The following is a 23,030-nucleotide window of genomic DNA, read 5'->3' as shown; positions in this document are numbered from 1 at the left end:
GGCATCAGGATCCTCCTTTGGTCAAGGCAGCTACTGCAAACATTTCTGCCGAGGTCGAGTCTGGCATCTTCCTGGATGAGGGAATGCCCAGTCCCTGGAGGGGACTGAGCCCTAAGTTTCAGGGGAGTTCTAATGGGGGTCCCGTCGGGTGCAGAACAGCCATTCTTGTTTCATTTAACCTGATGAGACACTGAGGACAATTCTCCTAAATGAACTCAGTGTTTTAGGTGCAGTGGTTTTCCGCTTTGAGAGGAAGAAGGTTTTCTTCTGTCTGTGGGTTGTGTCTCAGCGAGATTGGGTTGCTCAGCTCCTTGTTCATGTGTTTACCGTAGTCGTTGACTTCCTAGTCAGGAATCTGAGTCCCAGAATGGGGTTGTTCTTTCTTGTGGACTGGGGCAGGCTGGTTTTTATCAAGTGTGCACTACGTGTGACAGCTTGCAGGGACCACCCCAGCCCTGCGACTAAGGTGATGTGAAATCCACGATCAGGAGGAGAATGTACGTACAACCGGTGTGCTTTGTTCCGAAGGAGCAATGGTGGAAATAATCGTGTTTCTTAACCATTTTAGAAGGTTTTTGAGGTCAAAGTTGTCTTCTGTCTCTGAAGGCCAGTCTTCCTTTGTTGGGAAGCAGGGTGTGCATCTGGGGGACGTGCTTTGTCAGGTGCTGAGTCCTCTGCCCATGACCACATGCACACACAGCTGCATCCCTGCCCTCGGGGTCTCACACACGCCTGCAGTCACTTCTCAGGGACAGAGGTGCAGGACAGACAGGTGCAAGGCTCACCTGGGGGAAGGGTTAGCCTGATTCTTGTTACCCGAGAACCTGGGCGCATGTCTCAAATGAGCGTGTGATTTTTCTCCACGTCCCAGGCGGAGTGGCCGTGCAAGGTTCACCATCAGCCGTGAAGAGCTGACCTCCCTCTCCCTTGGTGACAGGAGGTGTGTGGGCGTCCCGGAGGAAGTGTGCCCATGGCTGTGCCCCGTGCCCGTGGATCACTCGGGCAGGTGAGCCTTCCTGTTCCCCTCTTCTCCCCGGTCAGTAACACAGGACGCCGGAACGTGCTTGGATCGATGATGAGTCCCCTCAAAAACATTCCTTGGAAAAGCTGAACAAAATGAGTGAGAACCCCAACCGTCGTTCTCATCGGATCTGAGGTCCACCAGCACGTTCAGTGCCCCAGGGACTGTAAGAGTGAGGGGCAGCTTCCCCCGGTCACAGTCACGCACACACCACTCAGCAGATCAGCCTCTGAGCGCCTCCCTTCTGAGGGTCAGACCCTGTGGGGCTTTCTGTGAGTGTCCATGGATCAGAGGCTCCTGTTTGATGGCCCGGTCCTTGTTGGCCTGGTGCCCCTCTTGCCCTCGAGTCCTAGGAGTTCAGAGTGTGCGGTAGAGGTCGAGGCCCAGCGAGCTCCCAGTGTGGATCTGTGTGGATGAGGGTTCCGCTTCAGAATGACCCCCGGGTGGTTCAGCTTAGACACCGAACCACAAAACTCCGTGGTTCCCGATTAGAGCCTGTTACCCAGCAAGGAGCGACACCTGTCCTTCCCTTTTGCCTTGGAGAGGAATGTGGGGCTCCCCAAGGTCTGGGCGATGCATCGCCGAGATCGGGCCCCAGTGTTGCCGTAGGAAGCCCCTCTCTGTCCAGTTCTTGTCCGGTCCCCATGCCCGGTCACTGACCGTGGACTGTGTCTGTTCCAAGCTGAGCTGTGGATGCTGTGTTGGCGGATAGGCCCAGACAGGGTTGCAGAAGGAGGACAGGTCTGAGTGTCCTTTTCCCGGGGACTGCAGTCAGCCCTGGTAAAGCTGCCTGGGGCTCCCCGGTGTGCGCCAGGTCCTCGTGTGTGTCGCTGGGGAACGTGCCTCGTGTTAATTCAGTGTCTCCTCTGTTTCCGAGAGGGGAGCCCGGTGGTTTGGTTTTCAGCACCTTGAGGACCCCCCCCCCCCCGATGGTGCAGCCCATGGGCCACCCAGCCAGCCCCAGTGCAGCTCTCCTAGGGGAACATTCTCTCGGCCCCTGTGTCCTGTTACAGTCTGGAGATTTTTATGGTCAGAATAGTTCTCTGGCCAGCTGCATTTTCCTGGAAGTGGTGTCTCACACCCTCCTCCGATAGGTTAGATATTTTGCTGGAAGCCTTAGAGTGTGAGTAACTGGGATGTCACGCTTCATGTAGGGGACTCACGGCTTCCTTGGAAAAGGCCCATTTAAAAAAAAAAAAATGTAGAATATGTGTTTCTTTCTTTGTGAAAAGAAGCATGTGAGTTTCAGGAGTTTGTGTGTGGTGTAGCCTGCCCAGGTCGGGGTCAGTTGTAGACCAGCGAGTGATTGATTCACGCAAAACCCGAGTGTTCTCTGGGCTCCCTGCCGCGTGTGGGGCGCGGCGATGGTGGCATCCTCGCAGCCTTATCTGGACACACGGAGGATTCCGGATGCCGTGCACAGGGCCTGGCTTTTGTCAAAGTAGCCAAGGGCTGGAGCATCTCCGTGGAAGTCCGGGCCGGGTGTCTCCCTGGATGAGAGAGTGCCCGGTTCCTGGAGGGGAATGTGCTCCTGGTTCCAGTCGGGTTCTACCCTGGGTCACGGTGCAGGAGCCACTCTTGTCTGGTCACCTGCTGCCCGTGAGGGCAATGAGACACAGTCAGCACGAGGAGTCACCCAATGCCACGTGCGTGCGCTGGTTCTGTTGTTCCGAAGGTGGCTGGTCGCTGTCACGTGCGGCGTAGGTGTGGCAGCTGGTGGGGACACGGTGCCCACACGGATGTCACACCCACGGTCGGGCAGGCAGAGGGTGGACGTAGAGTTGGTGTGATTTTTTTCCGAAGGAGCAGTTGTGAGAGGTGGAGTCCATGGACTATTTTAGACAGAGAGTTCTCATCCTCCCCTCTCAGACCCCTGGTTGGGAAGCGGGCATGATAATAGTGACCTAGGACAAAGGTGTGCTTAGTAAGGTGCCAGTCCATGTGGACACCATCGACCCCTCGGGGTCTCACACACGCCTGCAGTCACTTCTCAGGGACAGAGGTGCACGACAGACAGGTGCAAAGCTCACCTGGGGGAAAGGTTAGCTTGATTCTTGTTACCCGAGAACCTGGGCGCATGTCTCAAATGAGCGTGTGATTTCTCTCCACGTCCCAGGCGGAGTGGCCGTGCAAGGTTCGCCGTCAGCCGTGAAGAGATGACCTCCCTCTCCCTCGGTGACAGGAGGTGTGTGGGCGTCCCGGAGGAAGTGTGCCCATGGCTGTGCCCCGTACCCGTGGATCACTCGAGCAGGTGAGCCTTCCTGTTCCCCTCTTCTCCCCGGTCAGTAACACAGGACGCCGGAACGTGCTTGGATCGATGATGAGTCCCCTCAAAAACATTCCTTGGAAAAGCTGAACAAAATGAGTGAGAACCCCAACCGTCGTTCTCATCGGATCTGAGGTCCACCAGCACGTTCAGTGCCCCAGGGACTGTAAGAGTGAGGGGCAGCTTCCCCTGGTCACACTCACATGGGCACCATTCATAGAGTCAGCATTCCAGATCCTGCAGTCTTCCTGTTGTATTTTCCTTGTGTCCATGTGGTTTGAGGATGAGGTGTTGGGACGAACGGCCATGTTTTGTCCACTTGGCTGGCACTCATTCAGGGCCCAATGAGTAGGGAGTGGGGTCAAGGCTGAGGCCCTGTGAGCTCAGGACCCGGATCTGTGTGGGCCAGGTTCCCAGTGCAGATGTTGGTTCTGGGGTGTTGTGTTCAGGAAGGGAGGAAGGGGAGTTAGTTCTACGGTTTCTCACAGCCCATGCCAGACCAACGCTGTTACTTTCTGGGGCCGGTTCCGGAACGGGAGTCCCAGAGTGGGCGTGGCCGGGCGGAGGGGTGTGGCTGTGTTGCTGCAGCTCCCTGCTCCTGGGTTTACCACACTCACCCCGTCCTCCCGGAGGACGGCCACCAGGGACGGTGCTGGGGACAAAGGGCAGAGTCATCATGATGTTCTGATGACGTGTACGATGACGTGAATGGGAAGGTCTGAGTGGGAAAGGTCAGGTCCTGTGTGATTCCATCAAGTTGCATGGGACACGAAGTCTCCTTCTGCACCAGCCGAGTGTATTAACTTTTCGGGGATATTTCTCGCCCTCCATGAGGCTGTCCCTGGGTGATTTAGCAGAATACATGGGGGCTCTCATCTATGTGGCTGTGGCACGTAAGCTTGGTCACGTGACATCCCCACATGAGCGTAGTGGCAGAAGTCTTCAGGGTGTGTTGTGCTGTGCCGTACATGACACACGAAATTGGTCGTGTCGGTTCCCGAGGAGTCATGTCCTGCGGTTCGATTCCCAGTGCCATGAAGATGTACCCAGGCCTGTGACTTTAGGGCAGCCACCTCTGTTCCAAGTGGCAGAGAAAAACCATGTTGACCCTTTGCTCTTTTGACAGACATGGATATTTTCATGTCATGGTATTCCCCCGAAGACGGTCTGAGTACTCTTTTGGCAAGGGTGTGTCCTATTCTGTTCCCATGGGTGATATATTTTGTGGAAGAGTGTGGGCGTGTCACAGTCCCAGAGTTCCGTGCTACCAGGTCCCCTGCCCGGGACAGATGACCTCCCAGGAAAGGTCCACACGTCTTTGGGAGGAAAATGTGCTTCCTCTCCGTTCTTGCTCTTGTGCACGGAAGAGCATTAGAGCTGTCGTGAGGTCACTGGTGGTGATGACCGGCCAAGGGAGATTGGGTCCACGCTGAGACCAGTGCTGTTGACTCGCACAAAATCCAAGTCTTCGACAACCGTCCCCAGGCTTCGGCCCCTTCTGCGGCGTAGCGATGGAGGCCATGTTTTTGCAGGCATCAGGATCCTCCTTTGGTCAGGGCAGCTACTGCTAACATTGCTGCCGAGGTCGGGTCTGGCATCTTCCTGGATGAGGGAATGCCCAGTCCCTGGAGGGGACTGAGCCCTCAGTTTCAGGGGAGCTCTAATGGGGGTCCCGTCGGGTGCAGAACACCCATTCTTGTTTTATTTAACCTGATGAGCCACTGAGGACAGTTCTCCTAAATGAACTCAGTGTTTTAGGTGCAGTGGTTTTCCGCTTTGAGAGGAAGAAGGTTTTCTTCTGTCTGTGGGTTGTGTCTGATCGAGATTGGGTTGCTCAGCTCCCTGTTCATGTGTTTACCGTAGTCGTTGACTTCCTAGTCAGGAATCTGAGTCCCAGAACGGGGTTGTTCTTTGTTGTGGACAGGGGCAGGCTGGTTTTTATCAAGTGTGCACTACGTGTGACAGCGTGCAGGGACCACACCAGCCCTGCGACTAAGGTGATGTGAAATCCACGATCAGGAGGAGAATGTACGTACAAGCGGTGTGATTTGTTCGGAAGGAGCAGTGGTGGAAATAATCGTGTTTCTTAACCGTTTTAGAAGGTGTTTGAGGTCAAAGTTGTCTTCTGTCTCTGAAGGCCAGTCTTCCTTTGTTGGGAAGCAGGGTGTGCATCTGGGGGACGTGCTTTGTCAGGTGCTGAGTCCTCTGCCCATGACCACATGCACACACAGCTGCATCCCTGCCCTCGGGGTCTCACACACGCCTGCAGTCACTTCTCAGGGACAGAGGTGCAGGACAGACAGGTGCAAAGCTCACCTGGGGGAAAGGTTAGCCTGATTCTTGTTACCCGAGAAACTGGGTGCATGTCTCAAATGTGCCTGTGATTTCTCTCCACGTCCCAGGCGGAGTGACCGTGCAAGGTTCACCGTCAGCCGTGAAGAGATGACCTCCCTCTCCCTTGGTGACAGGAGGTGTGTGGGCGTCCCGGAGGAAATGTGCCCATGGCTGTGCCCCGTGCCCGTGGATCACTCGGGCAGGTGAGCCTTCCTGTTCCCCTCTTCTCCCCGGTCAGTAACACAGGACCCCGGAACGTGCTCGGATCGATGATGACTCCCTCAAAAACATTCCTTGGAAAAGCTGAACAAAATGAGTGAGAACCCCAACCGTCGTTCTCATCGGATCTGAGGTCCACCAGCACGTTCAGTGCCCCAGGGACTGTAAGAGTGAGGGGCAGCTTCCCCCGGTCACAGTCACATGGGCACCATTCAGAGTGTCAGCATTCCAGATCCTGCAGTCTTTCTGTTGTATTTTCATTGTGTCCATGTGGTTTGAGGATGAGGTGTTGGGACGAATGGCCATGTTTTGTCCACTTGGCTGGCACCCATTCAGGGCCCAATGAGTAGGGAGTGGGGTCAAGGCTGAGGCCCTGTGAGCTCAGCACACGGATCTGTGTGGGCCAGGTTCCCAGTGCAGATGTTGGTTATGGGGTGTTGTGTTCAGGAAGGGAGGAAGCAGAGTTCGTGTGGTTGTCCATTCTTTTTTTTTTTCTTTTTTTTTTTTGTATTTTTCCGAAGCTGGAAACGGGAAGGCAGTCAGACAGACTCCTGCATGCGCCCGACCAGAATCCACCCGGCACACCCAGCAGGGTGCGATGCTCTGCCCATCTGGGGTATTGCTCTGTTGCAATCAGAGCCATTCTAGCACCTGAGGCAGAGGCCACAGAGCCATCCCCAGCGCCCGGGCCATCTTTGCTCCAATGGAGCCTTGGCTGCGGGAGGGGAAGAGGGAGACAGAGAGGAAGGAGAGGGGGGGGAGGGGTGGAGAAGCAGATGGGCGCCTCTCCTGTGTGCCCTGGCTGGGTATCGAACCCAGGACTCCTGCACGCCAGGCTGACACCCGGCCAGGGCTCGTCCATTCTTTTATCGTGAGCCATACGCCTGGTTTCACATGTACCTGGGACGTATTTTTTTTTATGCCAGGCACTAGCTATATTTGTTTCCATCACATTCAGTGTGGAAATCCTATATGTATTTGTGTTTGTATGTGTGTGTTTGTTTATTGGGAATCAATAATGTGCCGTCTTTTACTGATTTATTTGTTCATTCTGTGAGTAACTGACTCATTCATAGTTGGAATGGTTAGACCTCACAAAGCAGCACTCTGCATGAGCTTCACTCCAGTAGTGACGGAACAAGTCACTCAGATGTCTCTTTTGCTCGTCCTCCTTCTTCAGGTCATGTCCCCAAGAAAGACGACCTTCCCAGGCTCTCTGTGTCAGGCCTGTTCCAGCAGTGGAGCCATGCAGGTCACAAGGCCACCGTGGTGCCCTGAGTTCTGGGACACGTGCCTGGTGAGCATACGCATGTGCCACTGTCCAGATATCTGCCTGTGAATTGCCGCCCTTGGGTCAGTGATGACAATACTGTCTTGAAGAGAGAGATGACATAAAAATCACGCTTTATAAGGCTGTGCTGAGGCCCAGTGTAGTGACAACATTGTGGCACCGCGTTGGGGGACTTATTTCCCTGTAGAGCAATGGGGCTGTGTTCTTGAGGCGAGAACTTCTTGAGGGAACCCACGTGTCTCTCCCTGACCCCTTGTGGACACGGCCGGCTCGTGTCAGAGGCTCTGACGGTGCCCTGTGGTTCCTCCCTCACAGACGACCCTGCCCGAGTCCGAGGTGTCAAGCTGGTGACGACTGCCTTAATGTTTCAGGTGAGTGGGATGTCTTTGGTCTTGGATAGAGACCAGACACAGAAAAGGCATAAGGAGCAAGCGCTTTCTTAGACAGAAAGATTCTGTGTCCTGTCTTAAACCTCAGTGTCAATATAGGATACATTCTTTGTTGTGTTCGTTTGGGCACAGATCCCTTTAAAACCAAAGATTTTTCTTTTAAGGAATCAGACTAATGTTAGTTTTTATGGAAGCTGGAAGAACTCTGTCATTTATGTAGAGCTTAATACCAGTTGCTTTCATAGACTTACTACAGTGGTTCTCAAACTTTTTGAAGTCGGGACGCATTTAAAATCCTACAAATAATTGTAGGCGCAGTATATACAAATTTCTAAGAAATATGTTATAATAATTAAGTCAAATATTTAAAAAATATATATAAAGTCCAAACATGCTTTTATGGTAATTAAAAGAAATATGAATAAATTAATTTTTTTCTGACATTAAAAAACATTTTTTTGTTACATTTTTTGAGTTATGCTTTTTAGAATTTGTAAAAAGATTAAAAATTTTAAAAAACAACAAAAACATTATCTTTTTATCTATATGCATTCTTAGTAAGATTTAGTAAATTCAGGAGGTACCGGCACAAATGTGTTAAGTCTTTTCATTCTTGTGTTTATGAGAAACATGAGCCTGATGTGTCCTAGCGATTTCTTCAATGTTTGGGCATATGTTTGAAAGGCAAACTCTTATTTCCTCATCAACACATTGAAGAATTCCTCTCTTTTTACTCTTAATTGTGTTGAGTGCAGAAAACCCCCACCATACATATCATCTTAACTTTACACCAAAGGATAGAAGAAACTTGCCTCCAGTCTTTCTGGGGAACATGGAGGGCAGTGTAAACAATCCAGCACCACAGCTTAACAGCCCTTTGCAACCTAATCAGGCAAGTGAGGTGGGGGGTTGGGCAAACTGTCAGCTTACAGCCAATTCCCCACACCTCTGTCCCCCCAAAATCTAAACTCCAAAAACCTTGTTGGTGTTTTAGCCCCCGACAGGCACATATTTCTCTGGAATACTTGGAAATCTTTGAGAGTGCAGCAGTGCGCCCTGGCACACACTTTGAGAACCACTGACTTAATACATGAAAAGTGCCGCGGTCACTGTTGGTAATGTAAAGTTGTTTGTGTACAAAAGGACATTCCCATGGTGCTTAGCAATTAAACTGCAGCACTGATTTTTTCCCGTGAGCCCATGGTCCAAAAACACTCTAGATCTTTGGGATAGGTGAATGTGATCTGTTAGGAAATGTTATGGGCATACCATGTCCATAGATAGAATTGTGGGCCTTTGATAATTTAGTTTTTTTTCAATTGGCATTTTGACATCTTTTGCTTAAATGAACTCAAGATGCTCTTATCCCCAAATAATTGTTAGCTCTCGGATTACGGTTCTAAAGGATGTCAGATAATATCCTGTTTTTCTCATATGGCGTCAGTTAGGGTCTGGAGATTATTCCCAGATCGTTGTTTTATCTGGACTTTGACTTCTGATCGCCACAAAAGTGTGGCCTCTAGTCTTATACTGTGAGGAGCTGGTCCTGGCATTGCTTTGTGGGGCTGACAGTGAGGTAAGAATGGGACCCCGAAAGAAAATACAATTGGACTTCAGACATTGGTTTTTAAGTTTGCATGGAGGGTGATGTTCTCAAGGAATTCAAGAAATGTGCAACATTGAAGGCGTCCAGGTATCTGTGTGCCCTGGAGCACCTCACGTAGGAATTCATGTTGTCATTCTTCTGTCATGAGTCATAGTCCTGGCCTTGCATGTATCTGAGACTTCCTGTTTTCATGCCAGACCCTAGCTGTATGTGTTTTCTTCACCTTCCACGTGGAAATTCTATCCATGTTTGTGTCTGTTAGGAATCTCTAATGCACAGCCTTGTATTGATTCATTTTTTTATCCTGTGAGTTATTGAGTCATTAATATTTGGAATGATCAAACCTCACAGAGGAGCAACATACATGACCTTCACTCAAAAGGGTGATAGGACAGGTCATTCATACAGATCTTTTCCTCCTCCTCCCCCTCCTTCAGGTCGTGACCCCAAGAAAGACTTTGGTTTGGCCTCGAGCTTCCCAGGCTCTCTGGGTCAGGCCTCTCCCAGAAGCAGAGCCGTGCAGGTCACAAGGGCACCTTGTGCTCAGTTCTGGGAAACGTGCCTGGTGAGCATACAAATGTGCGGTTACCCAGATATCTGCCTGCGAATTCTTGCCATTGGGTCAATGATGACAAGCCTTATTGTCTCGAAGAGAGATGATGACATAAAAATCATGCTCAATAGGATTACGCTGAGGCCCAGTGCAGGTGACAACATTGTGGCACCATGTTGGGGAGTCCTATTTTTCTCTGTAACAGTGGGATTGTGTTTTGAGGCAAGCATTTCCTGAGGGAACCCCGTGTGCCTCTACCTGCTCCCTTCCTGTGAACACAGGCGGCTCGTGTTGCAAGGCTTTGATGGTGCCCCTAGTGTCTCCCTCACAGACACCCATGCCCAAGGCCAGGAATTCAGACTGTTTCTCTCTCTCTCTCTCTCTCTCTCTCTGTTTCAGCAGGGAGACCTGGCGGCAAGTTGGTGTCGGTTGTCTTCATGTTTCAGGTGAGTGGATGTCTTTGTTCTTGGATAGAGACCAGTGGTAAAAAAGGCGTAAGCAGCAAGCTCTCCTTTAGATGAAAAGATGGTGATGTTCTGTCTTAAACCTCAGTATTGATGCGGGATATTTTCTTTGTGACAGTTTGGGCATGGATCACTTGAAAACAAAGGTTTCCTCCTTTTTTGAAAGGCATCAGACTGAAGAGGCTAATTTTTTTAAATTGAATCTGGAAGAACTGTCACATCATTTGTGGGCAGTGTATGGCCAGTTACTCCCATAGACTTATTGCATGGTCAGTGTTGGAAATGTAAAGATGTTTGTGTACAAAAAGTTAGGCCTGTGCTGGTTAGCAATTGAACTATAGCCATGATTCCTTCCCATGGGCCTATGTTCCAAAACTCGAAAGCAGGGGTCCCCAAACTTTTTACACAAGGGGCCAGTTCACTGTCCCTCAGACCATTGGAGGGCCAGACTATAAAAAAAACTATGAACAAATCCCTGTGCACACTGCACATATCTTATTTTAATTTAATTTAATTTTTTTATTTTTTTTACAGAGACAGAGAGTGAGAGTGAGGGATAGACAAGGACAGACAGACAGGAACGGAGAGATGAGAAGCATAAATCATTAGTTTTTCGTTGCGCATTGCGACACCTTAGTTGTTCATTGATTGCTTTCTCATGTGCCTTGACCATGGGCCTTCAGCAGACCAAGTAACCCCTTGCTTGAGCCAGTGACCTTGGGTCCAAGCTGGCGAATTTTTGCACAAACCAGATGAGCCCACACTCAAGCTGGCGACCTCGGGGTCTCGAGCCTGGGTCCTTGGCATCCCAGTCCGATGCTCTATCCACTGCACCACTGCCTGGTCAGGCTGCACATGTCTTATTTTAAAGTAAAAAAACAAAACGGGAACAAATACAATATTTAAAAGAACAAGTAAATTTAAATCAACAAACTGACCAGTATTTCAATGGGAACTGTGGGCCTGCTTTTGGCTAATGAGATGGTCAATGTCCGGTTCCATATTTGTCACTGCTAGCCGTAACAAGTGATGCAAGTGTGCATCAGTTAGTCTAGATCTGGTTGGAGATTTCAGATGTTTCATTCTGGAAAGTCTGTTCACAGACATAAGTGCTGCCAAAGATGGTTGCCATTCTGAGTGCATGGTTCCTGAGATTAGGATATGTCTCAGAGGGGAGAGATGCATAGAAATTAGGCAAGCTGCTTGACTTGAATGCGTCTTTCATAGAGTCACAATTCTGCAGCTCAGCCAGTTCCATTTGGTCAATTGTATCCACATTTTCAGTGTCAGTAGAAAATGGGTTAAGGAAAAGCTGTATCTCCTGTTCATGGAGATGAAGCTCTTTAAATCTGAATTGGAACTCCTTTTCTAGTGAATCCACACACGTTTCTTTTGGGAATGCAATCAAGGGTTTTCCGCTAACAGATTTTGAGTGAAGGGGAGATGGCAGAAATTTTCCTCTTTCACTTGTTTGATAAGGAGGCCTAATTTTACTTCAAATGCTTTCCAATGTGATTGCATGTCATAGACGAGCTTCCCTTTTCCTTGAAGTTGCACATTATGACACTGTTGAGTAGCTCTGTTACATCTGTCAGAAAGACGAGGTGCCATTTCCATTCTGCATCATTGAGCTGTGGTACTTCTTTGTTTTTTGAAAGCATAAAAGCTGTAATCTGTGGAAGTAAGTCATAGAAATGTCTCAAAATTCTCCCTCGACCCAGCCAACGGACTTCTGTGTGGTACAGAACATCTTCATAGGCCACATTTAGCTCAGACAGAAATTCCTTGAAATTGCCTGTGGTTTAGTGCATTAGTTCTAATGAAGTTAACACAACGTACCACAAGTTTCGTAAGAGTCCCACTTCCGTGGTTTACTTCATAGCGCTTGTTGGTGGATGAGGCAGTGTATGGCTATTGGATGAGAATGGTTACGTTTGTCCATCTCTAGGTTAATGCGAGCAATTACTCCTTTCTTAGACCCCACCATGCTAGGAGCACCATCAGTTGTCACACTGGCTAGTTTAGCCCAGTCCAGCTCCAAATCCTTCACAGTTTGGGAAACCTTTTCACAGATATCCTCTCCTGTAGTTGTTCCTTTGATGCTTTACAGTGCAGCAAGCTCTTCTGTGACTTCAAAATTGTCATTCGTCCCACGAATAAAAATTAGAAGTTGTGCAGAATCACGAACATCATTGCTCTCGTCGAGTGCCAAGGAAAAACAGGAAAGTTTTCCTGCGGAGTTTTGCAAATGCTCATGCAAATTGTCTCCCATTTCTTCAATCCTTCGTGTAATTGTAAATCCTGAAAGACTAACTGTACTAAATAAGTCTGCCTTTTCTGGACACATCTCTTTGGCAACAGAAAGAAGGCACTCTTTAACAAATTCTCCCTCCACGAATGGTCTGCCAGTGCACGCCATTAGCTTGGCAACTTGAAAACATGCCACCTTGCCCAGCACCGCCTCCAGTGCTGTGTTCAGGGATGGCGGTGACCAGCCTGTGACACTGTGTACACAGCGTCCTGGACACCTGCAGCAGCAGCGATGGGCCTCTTCTGTGGGAAGCCCACTGCTGCATGTTTCCCCTATTATAAGACACCTCCTAAAATAAGACAGCCCTGCCTTCTGGAGGTAAAATTAATATAAGACAGGGTCTTTTTATTTTTTTATTTTTTTATTTTTTCTTTTTTTTTTTTTCTTTTTCATTTTTCTGAAGCTGGAAACAGGGAGAGACAGTCAGACAGACCCCCGCATGCGCCCGACCGGGATCCACCCGGCACGCCCACCATGGGGCGACGCTCTGCCCACCAGGGGGCGGTGCTCTGCCCATCCTGGGCGTCGCCATGTTGCGACCAGAGCCACTCTAGCGCCTGAGGCAGAGGCCACAGAGCCATCCCCAGCGCCCGGGCCATCTTTGCTCCAATGGAGCCTCGGCTGCGGGAGGGGAAGAGAGAGACAGAGAGGAAAGCGCGGCGGAGGGGTGGAGAAGCAAATGGGCGCTACTCCTGTGTGCCCTGGCCAGGAATCGAACCCGGGTCCTCTGCACGCTAGGCCGACGCTCTACCGCTGAGCCAACCGGCCAGGGCCCTAAGACAGGGTCTTATAATAGGGGGAACATGGCGTGTAGTAATGTGGGGGGAGACTTTGAGCAAAGGGAGGTTATAGGGGCCGTTAGTTGTACATTTGGGGGAGTATGGGGGCCATTGTACTGTGTAGTAATGGTTATAGCGCTTTGCCTTTCTTCCTACTTCTGCTGTTATTTCACACTGCTTACGGTGGTGTGGGGCAGTGCAGACTGGAAGTGTGTCATATGACGCACTTCTGGAGCTGTGAAGTGTGTGTGCCACGTCACCGGAAATAGTACTGTAGTGAGCGACGCTGCGCTTTGCGGCACCGCCACATACAGTACTCCAGGAGCACAGGATGTGGATGCTCCTCTCACTGACCACCAATGAAAGAGGTGCCCCTTCTGGAAGTGCAGCGAGGGGCCGGAAAAATGGCCTCAGGGGGCCACAGTTTGGGGACCCCTGCTCTAAAGACTTTTGGGAGAAGTGAAGGTGACCTGTTAGAAAATGTTATGGGCATACCATGTCCATAGACGGAATTGTGGGCATTTGACATTAGTTCTTTTTGATTGGTATTTTGCGATCTTTTTGGTTGAGTGTCCTCAGGACGGTTGTGTCCCCAAATAAGTTTTAACTCTTGTATTACAGTTGTCCTAAAGCAGGGGTAGTCAACCATACCTACCGCCCATTTTTTATCTCTGTTAGTAGTAAAATTTTCTAACTGCCCACAGGTTCCACAGTCATGGTGATTTATAAAGTAGGGAAGTCACTTTACTTTATTAAATTTATAAAGCAGAATGACAGCATGTTAAAGCATATAATAATAATTACTTACCAAGTACTTATGTCGGATTTTCGCTAAGTTTGGCAGAATAAATCTTTATAAAACAACTTACTATAGTTAAATCTATCTTTTTATTTATACTTTGGTTGCTCTGCTACCGCCCACCATGAAAGCTGGAACATCCACTAGTGGGCGGTAGGGACCAGGCTGACCACCACTAGGGGGCGGTAGGGACCAGGCTGACCGCCACTAGGGGGCGGTAGGGACCAGGCTGACCACCACTAGGGGGCGGTAGGGACCAGGCTGACCACCACTGTCCTAAAGGATGTCAGATAATGTTTGGTGCTAGGCATGCTTTTGAGACTATTTATTTATTTATTTATTTATTTATTTTTCATTTTTCTGAAGTTGGAAACAGGGAGAGACAGTCAGACAGACTCCCGCATGCGCCCGACCGGGATCCACCCGGCACGCCCACCATGGGGCGACGCTCTGCCCACCAGGGGGCGATGCTCTGCCCATCCTGGGCGTCGCCATATTGCGACCAGAGCCACTCTAGCGCCTGAGGCAGAGGCCACAGAGCCATCCCCAGCGCCCGGGCCATCTTTGCTCCAATGGAGCCTCGGCTGCGGGAGGGGAAGAGAGAGACAGAGGGGAAGGTGCGGCGGAGGGGTGGAGAAGCAAATGGGCGCTTCTCCTATGTGCCCTGGCCGGGAATCGAACCCGGGTCCTCCGCACGCTAGGCCGACGCTCTACCGATTTTGAGACTATTTTTAAGTGATTGTTGCACTTTGACTTTCACTTCTGATTTACACAAAGGCGTGGGGTCTCGTTTCATATTCTGGGGAGTTTTGGCATAGTGTTCTTGGCATTGGTGGTGAGGTATGAAAGGGAACTATTGAATGGTTGTGTTGCTTGTGTTAAACCTTGATTTTTAAGTTTCCGTGGTGGGTGGGATGCACCTTGAGTTCAGGAAATGAGCAGCGTTGAAGGTGCCCAGTCTGTGTCTGCCTGGAGCATCTCTCATGGGAGTTTATTTTGCATTAATTCTTTTTAATCAGGAACCTCGTGCCTGGCCTTGTGAGTATCTGAGATGTACTGTTTTCATGCCAGACACTTCCTGTATACATTCTGTTCAATTTTCATGTAGAAATTATATAAATTTGTCTGTGTGTGTGTGTGTGTATAATGTGTGTCTCTAAGGAATCTATAATGCCCTACCTTCATGATTAATTTGTTCAATCTATAAGTTATTTATTTATTCATATGTGGAATGATCATACCTCACAAAGGAGCAACATCATGAGCTTCACTCCCAGTGGTGACGGAACAGGTTGCTCAGACAACTCTCTTCCTCCTCCTCCTTCTCAGGTCATGTACCCAAGAGAGTCTTTGGTTTGGCCTCGAGCTTCCCAGGTTCTCTGTGTCAGGCCTCTTCCAGCAGTGGAGCCATGCAGGTCACAGGGCCACCTTGTCCTCAGTTCCGGGAATCGTGCCTGGTGAGTATACGCATGTGCAGCTGTCCAGATGTCTGCCTGTGAATTGCTGCCCTTGGGTTGATGATGATGATATTGTCTTGAAGAGAGATGATGACATAGAAATCATGCTTAGTGGACTACGCTGAGGCCCAGTGCAGGTGACAACATTGTGGCACCACGCTGGGGAATCTTATTTCCCTCTTGAGCAGCGGGGTTGTGTTCCTGAGGCAGGCAGTTCCTGAGGGAATCCCGCGTGCCTCCCCCCGACCCCCTGCGTGTGAACGTGGCTGGCTTGTGTTCAGGCTCTGATGGCGCCCTGTATTTTCTTCTCAGAGACAGCCATGCTTCAGGCCAAGGTTTCAAACTCTTTTCTTTTTCTTTCCTCTTTTTGTGTCTGCAGTGAGACCCTCTGGTAAGCTGGTGGTTGTCGCTTTAATGTTTCAGGTGAGTGGATGTTTTTTGGTCTTGGATAGAGACCAGAAATAGAAATGGTGTATAAGTAGCAGGTTCTACCTTAGACAAAACGATGTTGGGTTTTTGTCTTAAACATCAGTATTGATACACGATATTTTCTATACGGGTGTCAGTTTTGGAGAATATTCCCTTTAGCGAAAGATTTTCTCCTCTTCTGAAATGAATCAGACTGGAAGTAGGCTAATTTTTTTTTTTTTTTTTTTTTTTTTTTGATGGTATCTGGAAAAACTTGAGTCATTTATGGGGGAGCTTAAGGCCAGTTACTCTTACAGACATGATAAATGTCATGGTCATTGTTGGAAATGTAAACATGTTTTGTGTACAGAAAGACATGCCCATGGTGGTTAGCAGTTGAACTTCAGCAGTGATTTCTTTCCACGGGCCTATGTTTTAAAATACTCTAGAACTTTGGGATAAGTGAAAAGGTAGTGGGTATGTCGTGTCTATGGACAGAATTGTGTGCATTTGCCACCAGTTCTTTTCGATTGTTGTTTTGAGATCTTTTTGGTTGAGTGTCCTCAGGACGCTTGTGTCCCCAAATACGTCTTTGCTCTCAGCTCACAGTTGTCCTGAGGGATATCAGGTAATGTTTAGTATTTAATGTATGGAGCTAGGTAGGATCTTGGGAATATTTTTAAATGATTATTGTATCTTGACCTTGACTTTTGATTTACATGAAAGTGTGGTGTCTAGTTCTGTATTCTGGGAGGCTTTGTTGACATTGCTCTCGGAGTTGATGGTGAGGGATGAAAGAGGACTCCAACATGGAAGAGCAGCCTGTGCGAATCCTTGGTTTTTATGTTTCTGTGGTGAGTGGGATTCACCTGAAATTCAGGAAATGAGCCGTAATGAAGGTGTCCAGGTGTTTGAGAAGCTGTTTCTTAGAGCAACTCCCATTTGGATTAATGTTGCATTAATTTTTTTTTTATCATGAGCCATAGGACTGGCCTTGTGAGTGTCTGAGATGTATTGTTTTCATACCAGGTGCTTACTGTATGCATTCTGTTCGGTTTTCACCTGGAAATCCTATAAATTAGTATGCATGTGTGTGAGTGTGTTTGTCTTTTGGTAACCTGTAATGCCCAGACTTGATTGATTGATTGATTCATTCATTCATTCATTCTATCAGTTATTGGTTTATTCATTTGGAATGATCATTATTACCTCACAAAGGAGGACCATGCATGAGCTTCACTCCCAGTGGTGTCAGAGCAGATCACTCACATGGCTTTCTTCCTCCTCCTCCTCCTCCTCCTCAGGTCATGTCCCCAAAGAAAGACTTTGGTTTGACGTCAAGCTTCCCAGCTTGGCTGTTTCAGGCTTCTTCCAGAAGTGGAAGCATGCCTGGTGAGCATATGAATGTGCAGTTGTCAGATATCTGCCTGCGAATTGCTGCCATTGGGTCAATGATGACAACCCTTATTGTCTCGGAGAGAGATGATGACGTAAAAATCATGCTCAATAGGATTACGCTGAGGCCCAGTGTAGGTGACAACGTTGTGGCACCACCTTGGGGAGACATTTTCCTCTGAGCAATGGGGTTGTGTGGTTGAGGCGAGCAGTTTGTTGAGGGAGTCCTGTTCCTCTGTCTGCACGTGCACACGGCTGGCTCGTGTTCACAGGCTTTGATGGTGCCGCACTGTTCCTTCTTACAGACGCCCGTTCCCAGGACTGAGGGTTCAAACTCTCTTCTTTCTCTCTCTGTGTCTGAAGTGAGACCTGGTGGCAAGGTGGTGGCAGTGGCCTTCACGTTTCCGGTGAGTGGATGTCTTTTGTTATGCATAGAGACAGGAGACAGAACGAGTGTGAGCAGGAAGCTCTTTCTCCCTTAGGCAGTAAAGATGCTGGTGTTGTATTAAGCCCGTGTGTATACAGGATATATTCTTTCTGCATGTCAGATTAGGGAACAGTCCTTTTAAAACCAAAGAGTTTTTTGTTTCCTGAAATGAATCAGACTGAAGGAAGTTAATTTCTTTTTTGATGGGCTCCTGAAGAACTCTCACATCATTGGGGAGCTGGAGGCTGTTATTCTCATAGACTTGATCCATGATCCCTGTCATGGTCAGTGTTGGAAATGCAGAGATGTTTGTGTGGAAAAGTTCATGCCCACAGTGGTTAGCAGTTGAAGTGCATCAGTGATTTCTTCCCATGGGCCTGCATTGCAAAACAATATAAAACTTTGGGATAATGTCATGGGCATACCATGTTTATGGACAGAGTTGTTGGCATTTGACACTCTAGTTCTTTTCGATTGGCATTTTGACATCTTTTGTTTGACTGTACTTGGGACATTTGATTCCTCAAAGAACTGTTAGCTCGGAATTTATTTGATCTCAGTGATGCCAGATAACGTTCAGTTTGTTACAGGGAACTCAGATTTTAGAAACCAGACATTTTGAGAAAATGACAAGCCTTTCTTTTAAAGGATATTTTCTGAGGTTTTTGAAAAGAAAATGTAGTTTGTACCCTTGTAATGAGGAACAGGTTTTGCAGAAATTCAGATATTCGGGAGTATTTGCAGGTTACCAAGGGAAAGAATCCATGAAATAGACGTGGCTCATATGTTTGGTGTTGCTGTCATGTTTCTCTTTGTCAGTTACGATGGAGACTAGCCAGGAGCCGTGCCCTGTGATCTGTGCGTGAAAAGGACTGAGGAGCCAGGAGAGGAAGCAGCATCCTGGTGCAGGTGCGGCCGATCCATCGTTACTGACTGTCGGAACCTCCAAGGTGATGGAGCCTGAGTCCACAGTCGGCCCCTGATTCTCTGTGTCTGTGATGTTTCAGCATCAAAAACCGCCCCGCTGCAAAATACCCCTTCAGGGTCCTTCTAGATGGGGGGTCCTGGGAAGCTGTGGGACTCACCAGCATGTAGCCCGGTTCACTCAAGTCAGGAAAGATGCCGCCGTGCCCGCTGTGAGGCCCCGCCAGCGGCGCATTAGGAGCATTCCTGCGGCGGGCGTGCAGGACGCTTACCGCTTAGCTGTCCCATATGAGCCAAGGACACGCATAAGTATCTGATGCCGCCAAGGTCCTGCCGAGGGGCCTCTAGTACAAAAAAATCGCCCTTTCAGAGCCGGCCCGGCTGAGGCCGTCCTTGGTAGCCCACGGCCCCGCCCACGCGCCCGCGTGGTGCCGCATCGCAGCGCATTTCCCGTCCTGTGTATCCCCGTCGTCTGTATCGGGCGGAGCACAGCTGCGGATTGTCCGCTCCAGAGACAACTAGCAGAGGGCGGTGCAGAGAATCATGGGACATCTGAAAAGTAAAGAATTCCGGGAGCAAACACTGGGATGAACCAAGGACCAACGTGACTGCAGGTCCGGTGGCCTTGATGGTCGCGGCACGGGCAGCAGTCGGATGAACTGAAACGGGCGTTGTTTTTAACTCCGCGCCACTTCTGACTGATCTGTTTCTGTGTGTGTCTGTGGGCAGGTGGTTCGCTGCGGGGCAGAAGCTTGAACAAGTGCCCATTCCTGCCAAGTGAACCCGTTACCCGCCAGGGACAGGGGATAGATGTTTTTCTTGGTGAGTGTGCCCCACCCCATGGCTCAAGTATTTATTGTTTCTTCCCTTCTTGAAATCTCTTTTTTAAGTAACCTGAGTAATTTGGGGGACTCATTACAACGCATTTTCACCATTTTGTATCGGATGCCAATCCTCTTGTCATGAAGTCCAGATGTGCACAATATTGATTTTTATCTTTATCTGGAACATTCAGAGCGTACATGCTTCTGCTTACATTTGTATTGTAGTGATGTTATATATATTATATAATTGATATTATGTTGTATAATAGACATATATATATAATATCACTGCAGTACAAATATAAGCAGAAGCATAACATGTACCAAGCATAATATGTATCAATCAATATATATTGCATATGAATGATAAAGAATAATGTATATAAATTGTATATAGGTCATATATAAAGATATACTATTATTTTGCTACCTCATTTACTCTTTAAAATTTTAGTTAAAGAGTTTCTTTTTATTTCCAGTAGATTTTACCTGATTCTGTTAAAACAGCCCCAGTCCCATCTTTTCATGCGTGTGGCGCGTGTGGGCTGCACTTTCCCGCCCTCTGTTCCGTGGGCCGTAGGCGACAAGCCCGCATGCGGGGAGCCTGGCTGCGGAAATGCTCATTTGTCTGTCGGTCGGTCGGGGGCGGGGGGGGGGGGGTCTTGTCTGGATCCGTGATGAGCGCAGCTGTCTGAGGACGCTGAGGGACTCGTTGCAGATGTCAATCTGAGATCCAGATCTGGGGCCCTCTCGCGGGACAAATAAAACCGGCCAAGCCTGGCTTGATGTCGCGCCCCTTCGGTGGTGACACAGCCCGGCTGTGCGCAAGGCGTGCGCACCCTGTCCGATGAGGCGGGAAGCCGCTTTGGATGTGACTGGTGATCCGAGCCTTGCTGTGCTCTGTTCACGGTGAACAGGGTGTTGTAGACACAGGTCCTGGTATTTAGGGACTCGCTCGGTTCTGGAATAACGAGCCAGAGAACGAAGTCGAGACTGAGTTAAGAAGGGAGCCGGCGACTGGGATGGACGTGGCGTGTCTCATTCGTGCTGGGCTGAAAAACAAGGGAATGTTGCCGGCGCATGTTTAGTAATGACAGGGGACCAGCTTTAGCTCTCTGTGGTCATCAGTATTGAATAGTTTCTAAGATTCTCTCTTTGCTTTTTTAATGTTTTTTAAAGTCACGTTTTGCTGAGACCGAGGGCTGAAATCGGGTCGTCCACTTCAGAGAAGGGGTAAGTACCTCACCAAGATCCTTTGAAGTTGAGACATCATATTCTGTGAGGAGTCCTCAGGCCTCTGCCCTTACCTTTTTAAAGCCTTGTTTGAAAATAGTTACACGATGTGCCTTTTTCCTTAATAAGACCCTCACAAAGCTTATCTGCCCTGTTGAACCTTATAATTTCTTCCTCCATTTTAACTTTTTTTTCGTTTTGATGGAAAAATGTTGATATTAAAAGAATTTTTAGCAATTTTATATTGGATTAAGAATTATTGTTGTCGCCCTGGCCGGTTGGCTCAGCGGTAGAGCATCGGCCCGGCATGTGGAAGTCCCAGGTTCGATTCCCGGCCAGGGCACACAGGAGAAGCACCCATCTGCTTCTCCACCCCTCCCCCTCTCCTTCCTCTCTGTCTCCCTCTTCCCCTCCTACAGCCAAGGCTCCATTGGAGCAAAGTTGGCCCGGGCACTGAGGATGGCTCCATGGCCTCCGCCTCAGGGGCTAGAATGGCTCTGTTGCAACTGAGCAACACCCCAGATGGGCAGAGCATCACCCCCTGGTGGGCATGCTGGGTGGATCCCGCTCGGGCGCATGCAGGAGTCTGTCTGACTGCCTCCCCTCCTCTCACTTTAGAAAAATACAAAAAAATAGAAGAATTGTATAAAACAATGAGCCATGATATTATGCGAGATTCCCTGTCTGGTTAATTATTCAGATTTCTGAACAGAGACTCCATGATCATAAGCTTTCATGGTGGGTCAACTGCAGCGCCATTTGGTTGCTCCACTACCGCCCACCATGAGAGCTGGATCGCCCACTAGTGGGCTGGAGGGACCAGGTTGACCAGCTCTGCAAAAGTGGGTGGTTTTTATAAAAAGGTTCACCATCATGGCTCTAGGACCATGAAGTTTTTCAAGGATAAATGTTTCAACATGTTTGTTTTCCTTGTTTGTCCATTTGTTGCTTCCAGTGTTACATCCCACGTAGGACTGAAGTCAGGTGGTCGCTCAGTTTGTGTCTGACTTGCTTCACGTAGCATGCTGTCCCTCCAGGTCCGTCCTGTCGTCACCAGTGGCCGCCTGTCGTCGTATCTCGTGGCTGCGTAGTACTCTGTTGTACATACGGACCGCATCACCTGTGTCCAGTCCCTTATCAAAGGACACTTTGGTTGTTTCCATGTCTTGGCCACCATGAACAGTGCTGCAATGAACATGGGATGCATGTGTCTTTGCGAATAAATGTTTTCAAATTTTTCAGGTAGGTACCCAGAGAGGGATTGCTGGGTCGTATGGTAACTCTATAATTAACTTTTTGAGGGGGGGCCTCCATAATGTTTTCCACTACAGTTCACATTCCCACCAGCAGTAAAATGAGGGTCCCTTTTCTCCACAGCCTCTCCAACACTATTACCTGTCTTGATGGCAGCCAATCTAACAGGTGTGAGGTGGTATCTCATGGTGTTGATTTGTATTTCCCTAATAGCCAGTGAAGTTGAACATCTCTTCATATATTTGTTGCCCGTTTTTATGTGTCTTCTGTGGATAGGAGTCTGTTCTGGTCCTCTGCCCATTTTTTAATTGGATTGTTTGTTGGTGTTTAGTTGGTGTTGAGTTGTTAGATGTTGGATATTAACCCACTTCCAGGGCCATGGTTTGCAAATACCTTTGCCCAGTGGATTGGTTGCCTTTTTGTTTTCTTGACAGTTTTTTCTTTTCCTGTGGAAACCTCATAGACACAGAGAGCAGCATGGTGGTTGCCAGAAGGAGGGGGGTGAGTAGAAAACAGTCAAGGGGTCAAATATACGGTGACAGAAGTAGGTCTGACTTTGGGGTGGTGGGCACACAATGCAATATTCAGATGTTGTATCAAAGACTTGTCTACTTGAAACCTGTATAATTTTATTAACCAATGTCACCCCAATAAATTGAATAAAAACTGCAAGCTTTGACAACCTTCAGTGTTGACAAAGATGTGGTGCAATCAGAACGCTAATAAAATGGTGGGAGAGTATAAGATAGGACAACTACTTTGGAAGAAAGGTTGCATGCAGTATTTCTTTTGAAATAAAATCGTTCAAATGTCACTACTGTTTTAGGCTTTAAAAAAAGGATGTGCCTGACCAGGCGGTGGTACAGTGGATAGAGCGGAGGACTGGGATGCGGAGGACCCGGGTTCGAGACCCCGAGATCGCCAGCTTGAGCGCGGGCTCATCTGGTTTGAGCAAGGCTCACCAGCTTGGACCCAAGGTCACTGGCTTGAGCAAGGGGTCACTCGGTCTGCTGAAGCCCGCGGTCAAGGCACATATGAGAAAGCAATCAATGAACAACTAAGGAGTCCCAACGAAA

General features: G+C 48.7%; 6 non-coding genes and 2 pseudogenes across 6 annotated transcripts; all 8 read left to right on the top strand.

The window, feature by feature from the left end:
- Window positions 1–1,066: 1,066 nt before the first annotated feature.
- Window positions 1,067–1,160, top strand: LOC136385154 (small nucleolar RNA SNORD116). Its single transcript, XR_010747758.1, has one exon. It is a non-coding gene; the product is annotated as a small nucleolar RNA SNORD116 (small nucleolar RNA).
- A 2,172-nt stretch (window positions 1,161–3,332) lies between these two features.
- Window positions 3,333–3,426, top strand: LOC136385153 (small nucleolar RNA SNORD116). Its single transcript, XR_010747757.1, has one exon. It is a non-coding gene; the product is annotated as a small nucleolar RNA SNORD116 (small nucleolar RNA).
- A 2,458-nt stretch (window positions 3,427–5,884) lies between these two features.
- On the top strand, window positions 5,885–5,977 carry LOC136385148 (small nucleolar RNA SNORD116). The gene has a single exon (XR_010747752.1). It is a non-coding gene; the product is annotated as a small nucleolar RNA SNORD116 (small nucleolar RNA).
- Window positions 5,978–7,191: 1,214 nt separating this feature from the next.
- Window positions 7,192–7,267, top strand: LOC136385145 (small nucleolar RNA SNORD115; annotated as a pseudogene).
- A 2,478-nt stretch (window positions 7,268–9,745) lies between these two features.
- On the top strand, window positions 9,746–9,826 carry LOC136385132 (small nucleolar RNA SNORD115). Its single transcript, XR_010747741.1, has one exon. It is a non-coding gene; the product is annotated as a small nucleolar RNA SNORD115 (small nucleolar RNA).
- A 5,717-nt stretch (window positions 9,827–15,543) lies between these two features.
- Window positions 15,544–15,619, top strand: LOC136385144 (small nucleolar RNA SNORD115; annotated as a pseudogene).
- Window positions 15,620–17,342: 1,723 nt separating this feature from the next.
- On the top strand, window positions 17,343–17,423 carry LOC136385133 (small nucleolar RNA SNORD115). The gene has a single exon (XR_010747742.1). It is a non-coding gene; the product is annotated as a small nucleolar RNA SNORD115 (small nucleolar RNA).
- A 2,712-nt stretch (window positions 17,424–20,135) lies between these two features.
- Window positions 20,136–20,202, top strand: LOC136385192 (small nucleolar RNA SNORD109A). The gene has a single exon (XR_010747791.1). It is a non-coding gene; the product is annotated as a small nucleolar RNA SNORD109A (small nucleolar RNA).
- Window positions 20,203–23,030: the final 2,828 nt, after the last annotated feature.

Source organism: Saccopteryx leptura, chromosome 13 (assembly GCF_036850995.1).
Source record: "Saccopteryx leptura isolate mSacLep1 chromosome 13, mSacLep1_pri_phased_curated, whole genome shotgun sequence".
NCBI classification, from domain to species: Eukaryota; Metazoa; Chordata; class Mammalia; order Chiroptera; family Emballonuridae; genus Saccopteryx; species Saccopteryx leptura.
The sequence above is the reverse complement of the archived record's forward strand: the minus strand, read 5'-3'. Positions and strand labels throughout refer to the sequence as shown.